The sequence below is a fragment of the Typopeltis vanoorti genome, chromosome 23 (genome assembly GCF_054136105.1).
Source record: "Typopeltis vanoorti isolate ZY-2024b chromosome 23, IOZ_Tvanoo_1.0, whole genome shotgun sequence".
NCBI lineage: Eukaryota > Metazoa > Arthropoda > Arachnida > Uropygi > Thelyphonidae > Typopeltis > Typopeltis vanoorti.
In genome coordinates this window covers 54,744,695-54,765,314 of record NC_143571.1, presented here as the reverse complement: position 1 = coordinate 54,765,314, position 20,620 = coordinate 54,744,695, and the positions used below count along the sequence as shown (strand labels likewise).

Below are 20,620 nucleotides of genomic sequence, written 5' to 3'. Positions count from 1 at the left end.
GTATTCTCGTAAGCTCTCAGGTCAACTTATGAAACTTTCATAGTTTCTACAAACATTCAGCTTTGAAACAATGTTGGATCTAGTATACACTTGGCTGCTCATATTTAGTAATTTATTTTTAGATATTTATACATTTACATTATACATTTAGATATTAATACATATTATTAATAAATTAATGTTGTTATCAAGTCCGTTGAAGAGCTTCTAGATATGGCCGTGGGCCTGTAGAACTGCTTTGGCAATCTGTCAAACTTTGATGGAGTAGAGTTTTTCTATAAGGTTATTGTCAATTTTTTGTAGAGCAGCAGCAGCAACTTCTGGACAAGAATAGATATGAGCAGGTATTACTTTGACTCCTGGACAGTTCATGCATATTTCATAGCTTCTGGTGCCATCCAGGTGAATTTTCATGCCTTTAATATGTTCCATCCTTAGTCTGGTGATGATTGTGGTTATTTCCCTATTTTCATTAATTTCACTGATTTCATATTTCTTGTTGATAGTTTAATAAATTTAGTTTAATCCTTTATCCAAGTGTGAGCAAACAAAGTTTGCGCCTGAAAGTATCTTCAGGACTGAGGTAAGGTGGTACACACCAGGGCAACTCGTTGCAAAGGTGGAGCAAGCCACCAATACTCCTGTCTCAGTATCTCCTATAATGCAAAACACATCTCCTTACGGATATGTCTAATGTTCTGCATTAAGGGAAGGGCCACTACCCAGACTAGTTTCGACCTTTATTGAGGTCTCTTCAGTGGGAGCCAGGCCCAAGCTGAGATACCAGGCAGAAGCATTTGCAGGTCATCTCTACCTATAGGAGTTGCCAAATTGTTGATAGTTTGTTTTACCAATCTTATTTTTGCGACAGAGTTAGCATCAGTTAGTGATAGCGGGTGTAATTTTTGAGCTAAGTATCTTGCTTCTTTGGCCAGACTATTAAATTATTTCAGGAAATTACAGTGTATATTAAATATTAATTAAAAGAAAATTTTAATCAATACTTCCTATATTTCGGCAGTGTTGCATTGCCATCTTCGTGGGAACATAAAACTATGATACGTGCATTTAGGTACTAACAACAAGCAAATGAGGCCAAAGAGAGTAACTAAATTTGTTCTTAGAGTCCTAGAGGTGTCCCCCTAGAACTAGGTGTCCCCTTAGCGGGCTAAATTGGGTTGTTTTGGCAGTTGGGCTGATGTTCAAATGATGCAAGCTTCCCAAATTTGGGGCAGTCTGATGCACCCAAATTTGTTGAGGTTTGAGAAGTTTTTTAGAGCTGAGGCTGATTCCACGAATAATCTTTCCTATTTATATTTGCTGTGGTGTAGTAAAGTGCCTTTCTTCCAGCATATTCTGTGGCTGGTATCCAGAGCAAGGTCCGCAAACATAGAATGGCTGTATTGGTGAAACCGGATGTAGTCTTTGTTGGATATCCTGATATTAGCTGTCCTGCCTGTTTGTCCATAGTAGTACAGTTTACAGCTGCAAGGGATCTGGTATACTCCAGGTAGGTCTAGGGGAAGTGGCTGGTCTTTGGTGGAGCTGATAAGCAATGCCAATTTCTTGTATGGTTTGTAACAGGTCGTCAGGTCATATTTGTTTAAGATTTTGGTTAACTTTTCAGAGGTGTCTTGGATGTAAGGAATGGTGATAGATTTAATGTAATCTTTGTTATGAAAGGGGGGGGGTTAACTGGTTTTAATATTTTTTGGGGATTGTAGCCATTGGCTAAGAATGTGTTAAGGATGTGGTTCAGTTCTGTGGTTAGGGCATTGTCATCTGAACAGATTAATTTTGCCCTCTTATATAGAGTTTTTATAACGCATATTGTTGTACAGGGAGATTACTGGTGAATGTATCTTCTTGTATGGGTTGGTTTTCGTTAAACAGAGAAAGCCAAGGATCCATCAGGCTGGTGTGTAATCAGAGTGTCTAAGAAAGGAAGACTGTTGTTTTTTATCTTTCACCTCTCTATCACCATTCCTGACCTCTAAAAAGTTAACCAAAATGACCTGACGACTTGTTACAAACCATATAAGAAATTGGTATCCCTTATTTGCTCCACCAAAGACCAGCCACTTCCTCTAGACCTACCTGGAGTATACCAGATCCCTTGCAGCTGTAAACTGTCCTACTATGGCCAAATAGGCAGGACAGCTAATATCAGGATATCCAAACAAAGACTACATCCGGTTTCACCAGAACAGCCATTCTGTGGTCGCACCATGCTCTGAATATCTGTCACAGAATAAGCTGGAAGAAAGCCAGCAAAGGTTGGTCGATTAGTAGAGCCTCTGCTACTAATGACTCACAAAAAGTTAAGCAAGTTTGAGCGCGGTTAGTAGTTGGAAGGGGTTCAATCGTTCGATGCTGTTGGTACACTCTCCCTCAATGAGTCTTCATAGCAAATATAAATACGAAAGATTGCTCATGGAATCAGCCTCAGCTCTAAAAAACTTCCCGAACCTCAACAAATTTGGGTGCATGAGAACATCAGCCCAACTGCCAAGACAATCCAATTTAGCCTGCTAGGAGGGGGAGGGGCACCTTTAGGACTTCAAGAACGACGTTAGCTACTCTCTTTCGCCTCATTTGGCCCTTGTTAGTGCCTGCGTGCACGTATCATAGTTTTATCTTTCCATGAAGATAAAAATGTAACATTACCAAAATATAGGCAGGAACAATTAAAGTTTTCTTTTAATTAATATTTAGTATACATTGTAATTTCCTGAAATAATTTAATAGTCGTGTCTTACTAACGTATAAGCTTATCTACAAGAATTACTATCATCCACGGAGATTCTGTTACACACAAGGCCCGCCAATGTGGCAAATTAAAGCTGAAGATATCAAAACAATGAAGTCGTTTGACCTTCTTAAAATGCTACTGGGATAATAAGGTAATTCCAAATTGTGTTAAATTAAAGCGCTGCTTCTCTTCACAGAAGGCTCTATGTAGTTCTAGGAAAATTCGCATAAACATTTTTGGCCTAGGAAAATTTGGTGCAACAATTTCACTGTAAACATTTACGCCGTAAGACATTTTGCATTAATTTTTGTAAATAAATAATCAATGGATGATAAAGGTATTATAAATTCATTAAAAAGGCCAATTTTTATTAAGGTGAAGGTCAGTGATACATAACATAATGAAATCATTTAAACATTGTACAAATTAAAAGAGATGCTGCGTAAACAATTAACCTTTTGCTTCAGATCGTCAATTCAACAAATACATCAGTAACATCACTCATTGGAAAAAATGCTAATGCTGTGAAGCATTTAATTTTCACGTTGAATTCAGCATCTGTTTGATAGCATTACTTCAAACCAATGGCAAAAATTTTGCGATATAGATTTTGTACCATATGAAATAAACAACCTGTTATAGTTGTTTGATGTAAATATGTTAGAAAAAGCGTTGATAGTTGTTTTCTCGAAGTCAACCATTAATGTTTTGGGATCTTATGTTCATCATTAGATTCCAAAACATTAATGGTTTAATGGTTTAGATCCCAAAACATTAATGGTTTCTGAATAATCTGCTGTAAGTTAATTCTGATTTGCCAGGAAGCAAAGCAAAAAGCCACTGTGGAATCCTTAGTGGTCTCATGCCAGTCCCAAGCCTGGATAAAGGAGGAGTGTCAGTCAGATGAGTTTTGATGCTCTGACCATAAAGAAAAAACATAATTGTTATATGATGCATATACGATCAACAGCTACAACATGCTGGCTCGGATGTCGCCTGGATGAACAAGGTCCGTGATACCAATCGAGCGATTGGGGTTGGATCGAAAAGTGGGATACTGAAAGAAAACAGAAACTGAAACTAACAGAGCTATTATCAGTAGGAACATGGAATGTACGGACACTTTGGATGACAGGAAAACTAGAATTACTTTGCGAAGAAATGAAGAGATATCGGTGTGATATACTAGGACTGACGGAGTTGTGATGGACATCAGCAGAAAGATAAATAGATGTGAAGTCATATAGTCATGGCACGACACAAAGCATGAAGCTGGAGTTGGTTTCCTTCTTAACAAAAAAAAGGTAGAAAAGCACTTTCGAGCTATAAACCAGTCAATGAACGAATCAAAAGCAGCAGGATTTCAAGCAAAACCATTTAATATATCAATAGTCCAGATATATGCGGCCACATCTGACAGCACAGGTGAGGATATTGACTTATTTTACAAAGATCTGACAGAGACAATAGAAACAATACTAAAACAAGATGTACTAATTATTGAAGGAGATTGGAATGCCGAAGTCTGAATATATAATGATTGTTGGGAAAATATGATTTCGGATAAAGAAATGAACGAGGTGAAAAAATGTTAGAATTTGCTGTGGACCACGATATGATGATCTGTAACACAAGTTCCAGCGAAAGGAGTGTGGAAAATGGACGTGGTGATCAAATGATAGGAAAACCAAGAACATGATTGACATGATTAAAAGAAGATGGATTACATCAGTACAGCAGTGTCAAACTTTTCAAAGAGTGGATATAGACTCAGATCATAGTTTAGTTATTGCAAACATCAAGTTGAAATTAAAAAAGAAAATCTAAACCCCATCATCAGTAATGCAGGTGATAGAAGATGCAGTTGAAGAAACAGTACCAGAAGAAGAGAAGATCAAAAAGAAATGGATTAGACAAGAAACACTGAAGTTAGTATAGGAGAAAAGAATGTTGGAGATAAAAAGGAATACATCAGAACAAATAGAGGAGCAATATAGAAGAAAGTATAATGAGATGAAAAAAGCTGTCAGCCGGATAAGATGAAATGGTTAGAAGTCCAGTGCAATAATATAGAACAGTACTATGGAGAGCATAAAACTAGGGAGGTGTACAAAATGATTCTAACCATTAATAGAAGGTGGCAACCAAAACAGAATACAGTTAAAGACGAAAAAGGCAGAGTATTGATGAATAAATATAAAATTGTACAGCGATGGACAAGATACTGTAGTAAGTTATATGAAAAAAGCTAGATTTAGATAGCGTTGGGAAACTGACTGACTGAAGAATTGAAGCAGATATCACCACTTATATCGATTGGTATCGCAGATCTTGTTGATCCGGGCGACGTCCAAGCTGACATGTTGTAGCTGTTGATCGTATATGCATCAGATAACAATTGTGTTTTTTCTTTACGGTCAGAGCATCGACACTCATCTGACTGACCCTCCTCCTTTTTCCAGGCTTGGGACTTGCATGAGACCCCTAAGGATTCCATGGCAGCTTTTTGCTTTACTTCCTGGCAAATCAGAATTAACTTACAGCAGATTATTCAGTGCCTTAAAGGGCTTACGTTCATCATTAGATCCCAAAACATTAATGGTTGACTTCAAGAAAGCAACTATAACAAGCTGTTTATTTCATATGGTACAAAATCTATGTTGCAAAATTGTTGCCATTGGTTTGAAGTTACCTATCAAGCAGATGCCGAATTCCACATGAAAATTAAATGCTTCATAGCATTAGCATTTTTTCCAATGAGTGATGTTACTGATGTATTTGTTGAATCGATGATCCGCTGTAAAAAAAGTTAATTATTTACTCAGCATCTCTTTTAATATGCATAATATTTAAATGATTTCATTATGTTATGCATCATTGACATTCACCTTAATAAAAATTGGCCTTTTTAATGAATTTATAATACCTTTATCACCCATTGATTATTTACAAAAATTAATGCAAAATATTATCTTATGCTGAAAATGTTGCGGCGAATATTCCTATTCCGAAAATGTTTACAGCACATTTTCCATTCACGGCTCTCCACATTTATAACCGCAATAGCTTCGCTCTACTATGTGAACAAATTACCTCTACCCGCTTTCTCTTGGCCTGCATCAACGAGGCTATTTGTGCGTTAGAGCAAGAGTTTGCCGCTATGCTGAACCACGACCTTTGGATGATTCTCTACAATGTCTCGTGCGCTTCACCGTAGAAAGAATTTTAAAAAATAAGATGTCGGCACATCAAAAAATTTGAAAATCTGAAAAAGAACTCTACCTTTGAATCTCAACTACCTCTAAACACAGTAATTAACCTGTCTTCCATTACCTTGAAGCCTGAAGCACTCAGCACACTTGAACGTGGCCACAATTTCGCCCTAGCACCAAATAAAATACCTTCCGAAGAAATAATGATACAGGTAGAATGTGGAATCCGCAACTTTCCCAACCATATTTTCAACAATACTAGACTGGATGTAGCTGGTGTTTTTACCAAAACCAACCTATCCAAAGAAGAATATAAAGCTCTACAAGAAATGAAGAACAACAGAGAAATAGTAATCACCAAAGCAGATAAAGGAAATGCCACTGTGGTTCTCAACCAGAGACCTTACAAGTAAGCTTATTTCTTTATTGTTAGATTGGTCTACCTACCTCCCTATTGAATATGATCCCACCAGCTCCCAAATTAGAACACTCCAAAGGCTCCTTAAGAAGGTTACTTCTTGGCCTGTGGAAGTTACTAACAAACTAAAGCCTTGTTCGTTTTTGTTTTGTATTTGGTCACTTAACATTAAAACTTGAGTTTTTTCTTAGTTTTATTCGTTGACCATATATTAATAAATGATATACACAAATTGTCAACAAAAATATTATATTAAACTAAAGTTTTATTCTATAACATGGTAGTTGTCTCCATAATTTTTCAAAATGTAAATTGTCAACAAGTTTCACCAGCTATTCTGTCTGGCTTCTTCAGGACAAGTGTGACAGTACACAATAACATTTGCTAGTAAAAAAGAAGAATGGAGTAACACAGTCAAATAAATTAAAATTAAAACTGACGCATAACATCATAAGCATGGAGCGTGGTGTCTCAGTCATTATTTATTGAATGCGTTATATAGTTTTTAGCGAAATGAAATTCTGGTAAACTGAGTGAATTTATTAGGCTTTTCCAGATGTCTTTCAGAATCATTCCTTGATTTCTGTTTAAATTTTCTCCCGAATGGAGTACAACCGTGGCTTCTTTGAAGTTTCTACATCGAAAATCTTCTTCTATATAAGGCATGGAGCTGTTATCCCAATCAACAGTGTGATTAGAGATCGAAAAGCGATGGGCTAATCCTGAGGTATCTGTTCTGTTATTGATCACGTCCCTTATATGTTTTTTTTTTTTTTTTTTTTCGAATTTCCAGGCTTTTTGATGTTTGGCCTATGTAATTTAATCCACAGGAACATGGCATGTTGTATACACCTGCATATTTGAAGAAGGCATTAATGTCCTTAGGGGATCTTAAAATGCAGCATATAGCTTTGACAGGTTTGAGAGCAACACTGACATTGAAAGACTTCGGGAGTTTGGCTATTTTTGTTTAAACTGAGCCTGCATAAGGGATGACAATGGATGATGTATGTTGCGTAACAGGAGGTTGTTGCTGTGGAGAATTTCTATGAAGAATCTTTTTGATTATATTTTTTGGGTAACCGTTGTTTACTAGCATTTGAGATACGAGAGCGAGTTCATCAAGGAGATATTTTTCTTCTGAGATAATATTGATCGCTCTATTTTTAAGCATATGTATTATGCTGAGTTTTTGCATAATATGGTGAGACGATTTGAAGTGCAGGTAATGTCCAATAAATTTACTCAGCTTACCAGAATTTCATTTTGCTAAAAACTATATAAAGCGCTCAATAAACAATGACTGAGACACCACGCTCCATGCTTATGATGTTACGCATCGGTTTTAAATTTGATTTATTTGACTGTGCTACTCCATTCTTCTTTTTTACTAGCAAACGTTATTGTGTACCGTCATACTTGTCCTGAAGAAGCCAGACAGAATAGCTGGTGAAACTTGTTGACAATTTATGTATATCATTTATTAATATGTGGTCAATGAATAAAACCAAGAAAAAACTCAAGTTTTAAAGTAAAGCGTTTTAATTCTAGACCCCCCCCCCGAATATATTGACTACCAAAAATCCATAAACAAAATGTGACACACTACGTCCCATTGTGGATGGCATTGATTCCCCCCACATACAAATTAGCCAAACATTTAGCCAAAGCACTCACATACTATACTGGCAACACACCATCACACAAAAAACTCAGCCCACTTGAAAGCCAGTCTAGAAAACCTCTCACTCCAACACATTGACATAATGGTCAGTTTTGATGTGTCCTTCCTATTCACGAATGTCTCACTCAAAGATACCTTAGAACTCATCCAAGCCAAATTTCCTCCCAATATCTCAGCCTTATTTCAGTTCACAATGAACTCAAGTGGGAAGAGTGGGTTCCCCACTCTCCATACCCCTGGCTAACTTCTTTATGGAGACTTTTGAAGAAAAAGCCTTATACTCAGCCCCACAAAAATCCACTGTTTGGCTACGCTACATGGAGGATGTGTTCGCTGTTTGGCCACATGGCTCAAATACACTCTACGTCTTCTTAACATACTTAAACAACCAACACTCCACAACACTCTTCCTTTCTTAGACACTCTGATTGCACACTAGCCTGATGGATCCTTGGCTTTCTCTGTTTACAGAAAACCAACCCCATACAGGCAGATACTCACCAGCAATCTTCCCCTCAGAACAGTATGGTGTTATAAAAACCTTGTATAACTGGGAAAATTAATTTGTTCGGATGACAGTGTCCTAACCAGTGAACTGAACCACATCCCTAACTCTTTCTTAGCCAATGGATACGACCCCCAAAATTCCAGAAAATATTAAAACCAGTTAACCACAACCTCCTTCCCCCCCCCCCCTTCATAACAAAGATTACACTAAATCTATCACCATTCCTTACATCCAGGGCACCCCTGAAAAGTTAATCAGAATCCTATAAACATAAGACCTGACGATCTGTTACAAACCATATAAGAATTTGGCTCCTTTTTGAGAACATCAGCCCAACAGCCATGACAGTCCAATTTAGTCCACTAGGAGACACCTTTAGTACTCTAGGAACAACGTTAGTTACTCTCTTCGGCCTCATTTACCCATTGTTAGTGCCTGCATGCATGTATCATGGTTTTATCTTCCCATGAAGATAGCAATGTAATATTACTGAAATATCAGAAGTATTGATTAAAGTTTCTTTTAATTAATGTTTAGTACACTTTGTAACTTTCTGAAAATAGTCGTGTTATCAACGTATTAGCTTATCTACAAGAGCTTCTTTGGCTAGTCTGTCTGCCCTCTTATTGCTTTCAGTATTTACATGGGTTGTTATCCATTGCAGTGTACAGTTCTTATTTTTCAAATTTAAAGTTGTTAGTAGTTCATGAATGTCCTGTGTGAGTTTTGTTTTTCCATTTTTTAACGCTTCAAGTGCAGATTTTGAGTCACTGTAGATGGTTATTCCTTCTGTCATGTTTATTACTGTATTAGAGAGATAGTACTTGAGAGCTTCTTATCCTTCTATGGAATTAATTATTAATTAATCTTCTTAATTATCTTTCTGAGGAATCTTTATTATGAATAAGAAGCTACTGTCCTAACAGATCTTGGAGAAACTGAGTATTTCACAATAGATAAAGGGTGCAACAAGGATGTATTTCATCTCCATACCTGTTTAACTTGTATACAGCGAATACATTTTAAGAATGGCAGGGCTGGAGGAGTCTTCAGTTGGAATTAAAATTGGTGGAAAAAATATTAGTAATTTGAGGTATGCAGATGATACCACCTTGCTAGCAGAATGCAAAGAAGATTTAAGAAGGAACTTATTATGAAAGCTAAAGAAGAAAGTGCTAAATATGGTCTTAAACTTAACCTCAAAGACAAAAGTTATGGCAACATGCGAACTTAATGATTTTGAAGTAGATGGGGAGAAAATGGAAGCAGTTAGCAATTTTGTGTTCCTAGGATCCCGAATTGATAAAGATGGTTATTGTACTGAAGAAGTTAGAAGAAGATTATTACTCTAAAAAAGCAATGACAAATTTAAGCAAGATCTTTAAAGATATTAGCCTCACAACAAAAATCAGAATCGTGAAATCAATGGTATTCCATTGTGGTGCTGTATGGATGTGAAAGTTGGACCCTGAAAAAGAGTAAAAGAAGGAAGATAGATGCATTTGAATTATGGGTTTGGAGATGCTTACTAAGAATACCATGGACTGCAAAGCAAACCAATAAATCAGTGATAGACAGAATAATGCCAGATTGCTCCCTCGAAGCTATAATCATCAAGCAAAAATTGTCATACTTCGGACATATTATGCAAGCAAATGACAGTCTGGAGAAGATGATGATGATGTTTGCTAAAGTTGATGGAAGTAGGAGAAGAGGAAGACCAAGAATTAGATGGGTGGATGGATTTAAAGAAGCAACTGGTTTGCGCTTGGAGGTTCTGAAAGACATAGTCAAGGACAGATTGGAATGGAGAGTGTATGTTCATGGAGTCGCCAGGAGTCGGAAATGACTCGATGGATCATAACACACACACTTGAGAGCTGTTTATATGGCTGTTAATTCACAATTTTAGTTAGAAGCTATTTAGCCAGCTGTGCTTTTGATTTGCATTTTGCTGCCTGCAGGTAGAGTTAGAAAAACAACCCCTGCTCCTCCTTAGTTGAGTGCTTCATCAGATAATCCATCAGTATAGGCAGTGACACAGTTTAGATTATTTAAGTGATGTACACTTTCCTTTTATTTCCTTTAAAATAAATGGAAAGTGTCAAGTCCTTTCCTTTTATTTTCATGCTGTGAATCCTTTTTTGAACAAGGCTCTAGGCGATTTAAATTAATCATTGTGTTTTTTGTGTGGAAAAGAATGATTCTTTGCTTATTTCAATGGACAGGTACTCTAAGTCTATCTGTTTTCTAATTTTATAATTTCATGACGTTGAGCTTTTAAATTATTTGTGGATGAGACTGCACCTATAATAATTTTACTGCTCTTGATTGCACTCTGTCAAGTTTTTCTTTTGTGCTAGTAGAAGCTGGCTACTGATACCAGATTACTGATAAATCTATATTGGGAGCAAACTGTCTCAATAAAAACATCAGGAGAAATCTCGGAGGAATTCCCAGTAAAGAAGGGTGTCAGATAAGGCTGTATTCTTTCTCCTATGTTGTTTAACTCTATACTTGAAATATCTTCCAGCAATTAGAAGAATTTAAAGGAGTCAGCATAGGAGGCAGGAATATAAACAACTTAAGATATGCAGATGGTAAAGTACTGCTAGCTGAAAATAAAAAAGACCTTCAAAACCTACTAGAAGAGATGCTGAAGCTAAGTGCAAAATATGGACTTAATTTCAACTTCAAAAAAAACCAAAACCGTAACAAGAGAAAAAGAGAAAATACCTGATATAAATATTAAGATCATATGAAATACTTTAGATCAAGTAGAGAGTTATTTAGGTCAACTAATTACAGAGAATGGAAAATGTGATAAACCGTACATGGTGGAAGCTCATGGTAGTCAACCTCCTGGAAGGAGATGACATCTGACAAGACAAGTAGAAGCTGGAGCCCAGATTGATGAGACATGTTCCATAGTCAGTCGTATGAGCGCCATATGTGTATGGGTATTTATGGTTTTGCACCCTACTTTGTTCCACAAAGCCTTTTGATGATATTAAGCTTTTTAAGAGCTTTATTAGATATATTTATAATGAGTTATGAATCTCAGTTCTGTATCTATGGTTAGGCCTAAGAATTTTGGAGTCTGTTTTTCCTATTTTGGTATTATATATTTTGATTTGGGGGTTGTAATTCTATTTTTTCTATCAGTGAAGAGGATACTCAGTTTTTTTTTTTTTTTTTTTTTTTTTTTTTTTTCAGGGTTTATCTGTAATTTTAAGTTCCTTTGCCCATTTTTCTAAGCCTTTTATTGATTTATTTAGTACTTTTTCAGATTGTTGGGGATTACTGCTTGTGTGCCAGATTGCTATATCATCCTCATAGCATGCTATTTTTGTGTTATTTATTATGTTAGGATGAATATTGTTCATATAGATGAGAAATAGGAGTGGGCTTAGAACTTAGAATCTTGTGAAACTCCAGCCCAAGGTATGGAATAAATTCCAACTTATTATTATTATTATTTGACACCTCCAGGGAGTCCAAAGACTCATCGAGGGAGAGTGTGCTAACAGCATCGAAAGATTGATCCCTTCCAACTACTAACCACACTCAAACTTGCTTAACATTTTGCGCACCATTAGTAGCAGAGGCTCTACCAATCGCCCAATCTTTTTTACTTTTATTTTTCTTCCTTTCACGAAATCTGAAATCCAAATTAATGCGCTCCCCCTTATTCTAGTATCATATGCAATTTTTATTAACTTTTGTCTCCAAATGCGATTGAAGGCAGCTGTAAGATCCAAGAAGATTGCTGTTGTTTTCTTTTGTGGTTTTTCTTGAAAGCCATCTATGTTTGATCAGCAAAGATAAAATAATTGATCTCCTGTATTGTGTTGAGACCTGTATGCAGTTTGGGAAAAGATGATCTTGTTATTTTCTAAGAGCCAATTCATAAGTCTAGTATGTATTATTCTTTTGTTTAGCTTACAGAGAGTACTAGTCAAAGCTATTGGTCTGTATCTTTTACAGTTACTAGAGTTTTTGTTAGGTTTTAGTAAGGGTATAATGACTGATGTTTTCCAGATTTTTGGCAGTTTACATGTATTCCAGGAAGTGTTAAATATCTTCAGAAGGCAGTTTTTTGCTATTTCTCCCATGTTTTTAATCATATGTCAAAAGATAAGATCTATTCCAGGTGGTTTGTCATGGTCAATTTGACTAATTGCTTGTTTCTAATTCTGTCATTGTGAGGTCCTGAGTAAAGATGTCTTCAGAAGGATAGGTTCTGGATTGTATTAGTAGATATTTTGCAATTTTTCTGCACCTTTTGTCTTTATTGTTGTATTGCAGTTTGCTTACTTTAGAGTAATATTTGGCTAGCATATCTGCCATCTGTTTATTTGTTGCTGCTGTATTAATTCCTGAGGGGAGATTGTGTTTGAAGAGTGATCAGTATCTAGAAGCATTGCATTATTTAATAATCTGATGATATTCCAGTGTTGTGAGTCTTTCCTTAGATCTAGTCTATTGCAGAATTCTTCCTACTTTCTTTTCTTTTTTGCAGTTTGAAATTTCACCTTCAATTTTTTTGAGTTAATTCTATTAACTTCTTTCTGTTTTCTTCTGTATTATTTTGTTTTAACTATTCGTTGATAATATCTTTTTTTTTGGTGATCATAGCATTGATATTATGATCTTTCCAGTTGTTTTTCCTGAGTTCTCTGGGAATTGAATTTTTTTGCAGTTCTCTGGGAATTGAATTTTTTTGCAGCTCTCTGTATGTTATTAGTTAATTCTAGTAGTTGCTGATCAAGTTCTTTACTAGTGGGTGTGCCAGTGCAATATGTTTCTAATAGTTGTCTGTATTTGAGCCAATTTGCTTTTCTGAAGTTCCAAAAGCTCTTTTTCTGTGGTTTTTGATCTAACTGACCTAACTGCAATTTAATGGTTATGATAATAGGTCTATGATCACTGATGACCTTTTTAGTATTTTCCACTAGGTAAGATTTGCACTTTCATAATCTACTATTGTCATGTCTAATGTCGATTCTGTACCCATTGTTTTTGACAGATATGTATTTTGCTTGTTGTTTATGATCTCAAGGTTTAGATCATCAATTATGTCCTCTATTTGTGCTCCTTTCTGATCTAGTTGTGGGGAGCCCCAAGTTAGGTTTTTGGCATTTAGATCTCCTAAAAGGATCTTTGTATCTGACATTGTTTGAACTTAGTTGCTTAAATAGTTCTGTGTTATCTGGATGATATGCATTGACTATCATAATCAGGGCCGTGCTGTGCTGTTGTGCAGATTGTGCACCGCACAAGGGCGCTTGAAGTGAGGGGCGCCATTTCACCATGGGAAATAATTTAAAAATATATATATATACTGTATTTGCCAGCGTATAAGATGCACTTTTTTTCTTTGAAATTAGGTCTGAAAAACAGGGTGCGTCTTATACGCCGATACTCAGTTTTTTATTATTTTCATTTCTGGAAATTTTCTCTGTTCTGAGTTACACGATTTCTTTATTGCTTCCTTACGGTGTGTGTGTGTGTGAGAGCATTCCAGTTACGTAGAACAGTGTTTCTCAAACTTCAGACATCCGCGTTCATATGATTGGTGCAGTATTAACAAAAGATCGTGCTACTAAATGACAAAGACAAGCCGACAGTTGAGTTGAAATGCTAATTCTCTTCAACCGAATTCCTTATATAATATCTGAAACACATTCACTATATATTTCTTTGTTTTAACACGTTCACTCAAACAAAGCCATATGTTACACCGGCAACATATGGTTTTGCTTGAGTCATACAGCATTTTCTGTGGGAGGGGGACATATGATTCATTAGTTAATGCTGTTTTTATCCCAGTTGTCTCTAATTGCACTGTTTGTTGAGAAACATATTGCACAGCCTGCAGATGTCTCTCTGCCTTATTCAGTGATACAATAAGAACGTTTTACGATCTTGAACTTAACGGATACATTGAATTTTATTCTATGCGTTAATGATGCATAGCTGAAAATTGCCACGGACCCCCCCCACCCCTGAAGACCTTTCACATACCCCCGGGGGTACGCGTACCACACTTTGAGTAACACTGACGTAGAGTTTAGTGGATGCGCATGCGCTGTCATCGACGATCACAGCTGTGTCCTGTTCGTTTAAACTTTCCAATTGTTGTCACAGTTGTGAACAGTGATAAATTTCTGCCATTAAATTTTCTCTAAATTTCTTGGCAAATTATGGCTGAAAAACGTCGGCATTGTTACAGTATTGCATACAAGCTATGTGTGATTGCATATGCTAAAGAACATGGAAACAGGGCTGCAGAGAGGATTTCGGACCACCCCAACTGAGAAAATGATAAGAACTTGGCGGAATCAGGAAGAGGATTTAAAAAAAGCAACTCACAGTAAACATAACCTACGAAGTGGAACTGCAAAATGGCCAGAACTTGAGGCAGAACTGAATACTTGGATTTTAGACCACAGAAAAGCAGGACTTTCAGTATCTACAAAAATGATTATTCATCAAGCAAAAGCGATAGCCACTAACAGAGGGATCGCCAGCTTCTGAATCAACATCATGGTGTTCAAGATTCATGAAGAGAAACCAGCTATGTATGTGAACTAAAACAAAAATATCACAAAAGATGCCAGCTGAATATGAAGAAAAAATGATTGAATTTCATCGATTCATCATTAATGCAAGGAAATGAGAAAATTTTGAATTTGCGCAAATAGGAAACATGGATGAGGTTCTGCTGACTTTTGATGTGCCCTCAAACAAAACAATAGATTCCAAGGATACTAAAAGTGTTACTATTACAACTTTTGGGCACGAAAAAACTCACTACATGGTTGTTTTATCCTGCTGTGCTGATGGGACAAAATTGCCGCTACTATTGATTTTTAAAAGGAAGACGCTACCCAAAGAAAAACTGCTTAAAGGAGTGTTTGTACATGTTCACGCAAAAGGCCGGATGGATGGAGGAGGAGTGAAGTTATGGATAGATAAAATTTGGTCTACGTGCCCTGGTGGACTGTTGAAGAAGCCTGCCATGCTAGTATGGGATCAGTTTCGTTCTCACAGAAAAGACGATGTTACAAATAAACTCAAGGAATTGAAAACTCAGTTAGCTGTAATTCCAGGAGGTCTAACTAGTCAGCTTCAACCTTTAGATGTCTGTATTAATAAACCGTTTAAGGGATTTATGCAGGAGAAGTGGAAAAGCTGGATGCAATCTTCAGATTTTGAGGTTATGCCATCAGAAAGAAGAAAGAGGCCTAGCATTTCCCCAGTTTGTGAGTGGGTCAAAGCTTCATGGGATGCTGTGAAAACTGAGACAGTGGTTAAATCATTTAAGAAGTGTGGAATTAGTAATGCACTGGATGGTACAGAGGACAATTTGTTGTATGAAGACTCAGATTGTGATTCAGAAGAGGTTTCAAGTGTCTCTTCATTTAGCTCTGGAGATGAATTTCTGGGTTTTGACAATTAAAAGGTGGGTACTCTTTCCTAGTTAGATTAGGTATTTGTTGAGACTAGACCTACTTATTACTTTATATTTGAAATACTGTAAATTCATTATAATATTCAGTGATAAAGTTTTTTTCCTAAAAAATGTGTACAAAAAAGGGGATGCGTCCTATACGCCGGCAAATACAGTATATAAATTTTCTTATTCTTGAATTATATCATACTATATAAATTACACAATTACAAATTATAGTTAATGCAATAAAAATGAAATTTTAAATCAGTCGAATTATTATGAATTCTTAATAATCTAACAACATTTTTAACTTAATACATCACCAGTTTTATTATAATTTGTTTGAAGTGAAACATTATCAATATTACCACAGATTTTATTTCACAGAGTAAGCATTGACTCAGCGAAAACTGTATAAATATTCTCGATTGTTTATTATATTTTTAGTGGAAATTGTTAGTTTAAGACAGACCGTGAGTTCATTCTTACGCTGTGCTTTGCCCAGTACCATCGACAGGGTGTAGAATAGAGGTAGCCTGCCTTACGGCACTGCTTAATAAGGATACTTGTTCAGCCGTATTACGGCAACAAGATATTGCTGCCATAATACAGGATTTAGTTTACCAAATAAAAAAGGCGCCATTTCCCATTGACTTATTATATTTTATTAATAAAAAAATTATAGTCCTACATACTAAAACTAAACATTTGAGAACCACTTATTAGATACTTAAGGAAACAACCCACAAAGTATCATACGATGTGAATTTCATAAACTTTTATAGTCTATATATATATATATTAAATTATATTATGCATGAATTCTCCTACTCAAATTGCAAGTCACTATCGCCCCGAACTTTTCGCGTTGGAGCGATAACTTGCTCTCTGCAGTAAACAATACGACCTCCACAACAGCAACTGTACTGCAGAAACATGAACAACAATTAGTTTTATCATGTCTCTAAATAAGGTTCACAGACATTTGCAGACTGTGTAATATATTTCTCAACAAATAGTGCAATTAGAGACAACTGGAAATATAAACACTAACTAATGAATGACATCTCTCCTCCAACAGAAACTGTTGTATAGACTCAGCAAAACCACATGTTGCCAGTGCAATATGGTAGATATAGAAATAAGCAATTTCACTTCTCTCATTGATGATAAATTATTTATATTAAGTAAAAATGTATAGTATCTTTATAAATTTTGTTCTATTAAAAATAAATCATATTTTTTTTATTTAAATGTACATCTAAATTCAAATAAAACAGACATTTACAATGAAATATATTTTATTCATTATTATTATTATTATTTTGATAAGGTACTTAGTAATAATGAAAATTAAAGAAGGGGTACATGGATATCTGAAGTTTCAGAAACACTGATCTATCCAAATATTTAGTCTGAAACATAGGTGTATATTACGCTATTCGTTTTCTTAAATTCTGCTTTGAATTTGGATAGACAAAATAGCGTGATATGTACTTCTTATATTTTTTTCAGCGTCATTTCAATTTTGAATGTGAAACATATTGAGTGTATTGTGTATTCTGTGTTTAAGCAACTTTGGACAATTTTGGACTTTGATTTTAATTGTGTACTTATTTTCGGATTTTTGATAGACAAATAAAATTTTAAAGATAATAGTTTATAAATTATAAACATATTAATCAGCTGAAGGACCATAGCTAAAAATCCTGTATATATGCAGGGCAGACTATCGGTGTGTCAGGCTGACACAGCTCAACTTAAATTAATAAAAATAAGTTATTATGGGCTATAAAACTCTTTAGGTGATCCAGATTTGTTTACACATACACATTGGCCCTTTCTTGATACTTTTTTGGTGTATTTTTGCATCATTTCATTTTGTGCATTACATTGTTACTGTGCAGTTGCCTTTTGTTTTATAAAATATATTTATTGTTGTTCAGTAAATTTTTTGTGAATTTGGATTATTATTCGCGTAAAGTAAGTACGTCTATTATATTTTTGCTAAGTTTGAAAATCAGTTAAATTGTTTCATTTTAGTTAATTATATTATTTTGAAAACAAGATTTTTATCTTATGTTGGGTAGACGTCTAGAAAAAAATAATTTTCAATAAGAGATTTATTTATATATTTGTTCTTGTTCTGATTGGAAGATTTACTAATTTCTTTAATAAATAATTTTAATATTCTAGAAATTTCTTAATTATTAAACAATTACCAGAATGTAAAAAATATTAAATAAATATCAACGAGAAATCAATCAGTGCCTAATATCTCTACATGTTAATTTTCAAAAAAAAAAAAAAATACCTAAAATGTAAGCATATTTATTATTCAAAACATCTGAAAAATCAAATTCTGTAGTAAAAAAAAAATAGTCAGTTTTGGGCCATTCACCTTAAAAATAATAGTTGGTTAAGAGGTTAAAAAATAAGTTTAAGAGAAAAATTTCAGAAATTATTATTGATTTTGGTGGACAACTTTTAACGCTCTTCTTATTTTAAAGTCTAACCAAATGTGTTAACCCCTAGATGTTGGGAAAAAAAGCCAAAGAAGTTATCTGGTGCACAAAACAGGAAAAGACAATTGCAAGGAGTACAACTGGAACATAAATTGGCTGGATCGCTGAATAAATTTTTAACTTCAGGACCACATAAAATCCGAAGAACAGAAAGTTCTGACAAAGCAAGTACTCCATGTTGCTCTACTACAGAAAAAGAGAGGACACAAGATAACTATGAAGAAACAAATGTTACATGTGAAAATGAAACTGGCCTGACTGGACTGTCTACAAAAGTTGCAGCAGAAAAAATATTGGATTCCGATTCAGCGAAACCTGAAACTTCAAATTTTACTTTAAATTTTAATGCTAATGATCCAGGTACTTGGCCAAATCATATAACTACCAAAGTTAGAGATTGTTTAGTTGAGCATTACCCACGTCAAGTAGTTAATAAAGAATTTCCCAAAGATGAATCTGGCCACAAGTTTTTCCGATTCATACTATTATCGAACTTTAGCAAATGGAAAAAAAACTTTTATGATTAACCCAAAGTTTATTCAGAATCGTGAAATTCCATTTGAATTTTGCGATTCTGAATAAACATTTGAATCATATACTAAAAATACACGAGATAAGTTCCGCTCACATTAAAAACTGTTCAAATTACAGTGAACTTAAAATGTCATTGATTAAGAAATGCATTATTGATTGCACACAACAAAGATTATACGAAACTGAGAAAAAATATTGGCAATCCGTTATAAATGGTTAATCTACATAATACAATATTTATTAAGACAGTGTAGCTTTCAGAGGTTCTTCACAAAAATTTTCGAAAATGATAACAGCAATTTTTTAAAGTTAGTAGAAACTGTCGCTAAATATGATTCGATAATGACAGAACACTTGCATCGCATCCAAACATCACAAAAAAGGAACACTGCTCATTATTTAGGTGATAAAATACAAAATGAAATCATCCATATAATTTCTGAATCTATAAAACAAAAAATTTTAGAAATGGTTATAGAGGCGAAATATTAATCATTAATTCTTGACACTACTCCGGATATAAACCACACAGAACATTTATCTATTGTTATTAGATTTGTTAATCAAAATAAAGATACAAATATAGCAGAAATTCATGAACATTTTTTGGGTTTTCGATCTGTAGAAGATACCACTGGGCAAGGACTATTTCAATTTATAAAAAATTATTTAAAATGATTGGATATTAACATTTCGGATTTACGCGGCCAAGCTTATGATAACGGTTCAAATATGCGAGGCAAACATAATGGACTGCAGAAAAAAATCTTTAAAATAAATTCAAGGGCATTTTTTTATTCTGTGTGCTGCTCATTCATTAAATTTGGTAGTTAATGATGCAGCTAAGATATCCTGTGAAACTGTAAATTTTTTGGGGGTAATACAGGAATTATATAATTATTTTTCAATATCTGTGAAGTGTTGGGCTATATTAAAAAAACATATTCATGTTTTAAATTTGAAACCACTTTCTGCTACTAGGTGGGAAAAAAGAGTAGAAGCAATAAAGCCACTTAAAAATAATATCAAGGAAATTTACCAGGCTCTTTTTAATATTACGGAAGATGAAACTAAAGATATCGATTCTAGAGTTCAGGCTGACAACTTAATTTCAAAGATTTATTCATTTAAATTTATTTGCTCTGTTCATGTTTGGTACGAAATCTTAAGTCTCGTAAATGTTGCAAGAAAAATAATGCAGAATCTGACATTTGATATAGGAAAAATTACAGAAAATCTTGATTATGTTATACAAGAATTAAATACTCGCCGAACAGGCCAATATTTTGAAAATATTATGCAAAAGAAGTAGCAAACGATCTTAATATTGATCCTATTTTTCCAGACATTCGCAAAAGAATAAAAACAAAAATGTTTGGTTTAGAAGCATCAGATGAGACAACGCATGATCCTAAACAAAATTTTAAAATAAATTTTTTCTTTATGATTTTAGACATGACAATAACTTCGGTCACAGAAAGATTCATACTCTTAAAACAACATAGTGAGGACTTTAAAGTTATAAGAG

At 34.7% G+C, this 20,620-nt stretch overlaps 1 protein-coding gene across 1 annotated transcript in view; it reads left to right on the top strand.

Annotated features, from left to right (window-relative positions):
* PolE1 (DNA polymerase epsilon catalytic subunit 1) overlaps positions 1–20,620 on the top strand; it is a 415,552-nt gene that overhangs the window by 227,760 nt on the left and 167,172 nt on the right. The window lies entirely within an intron of this gene.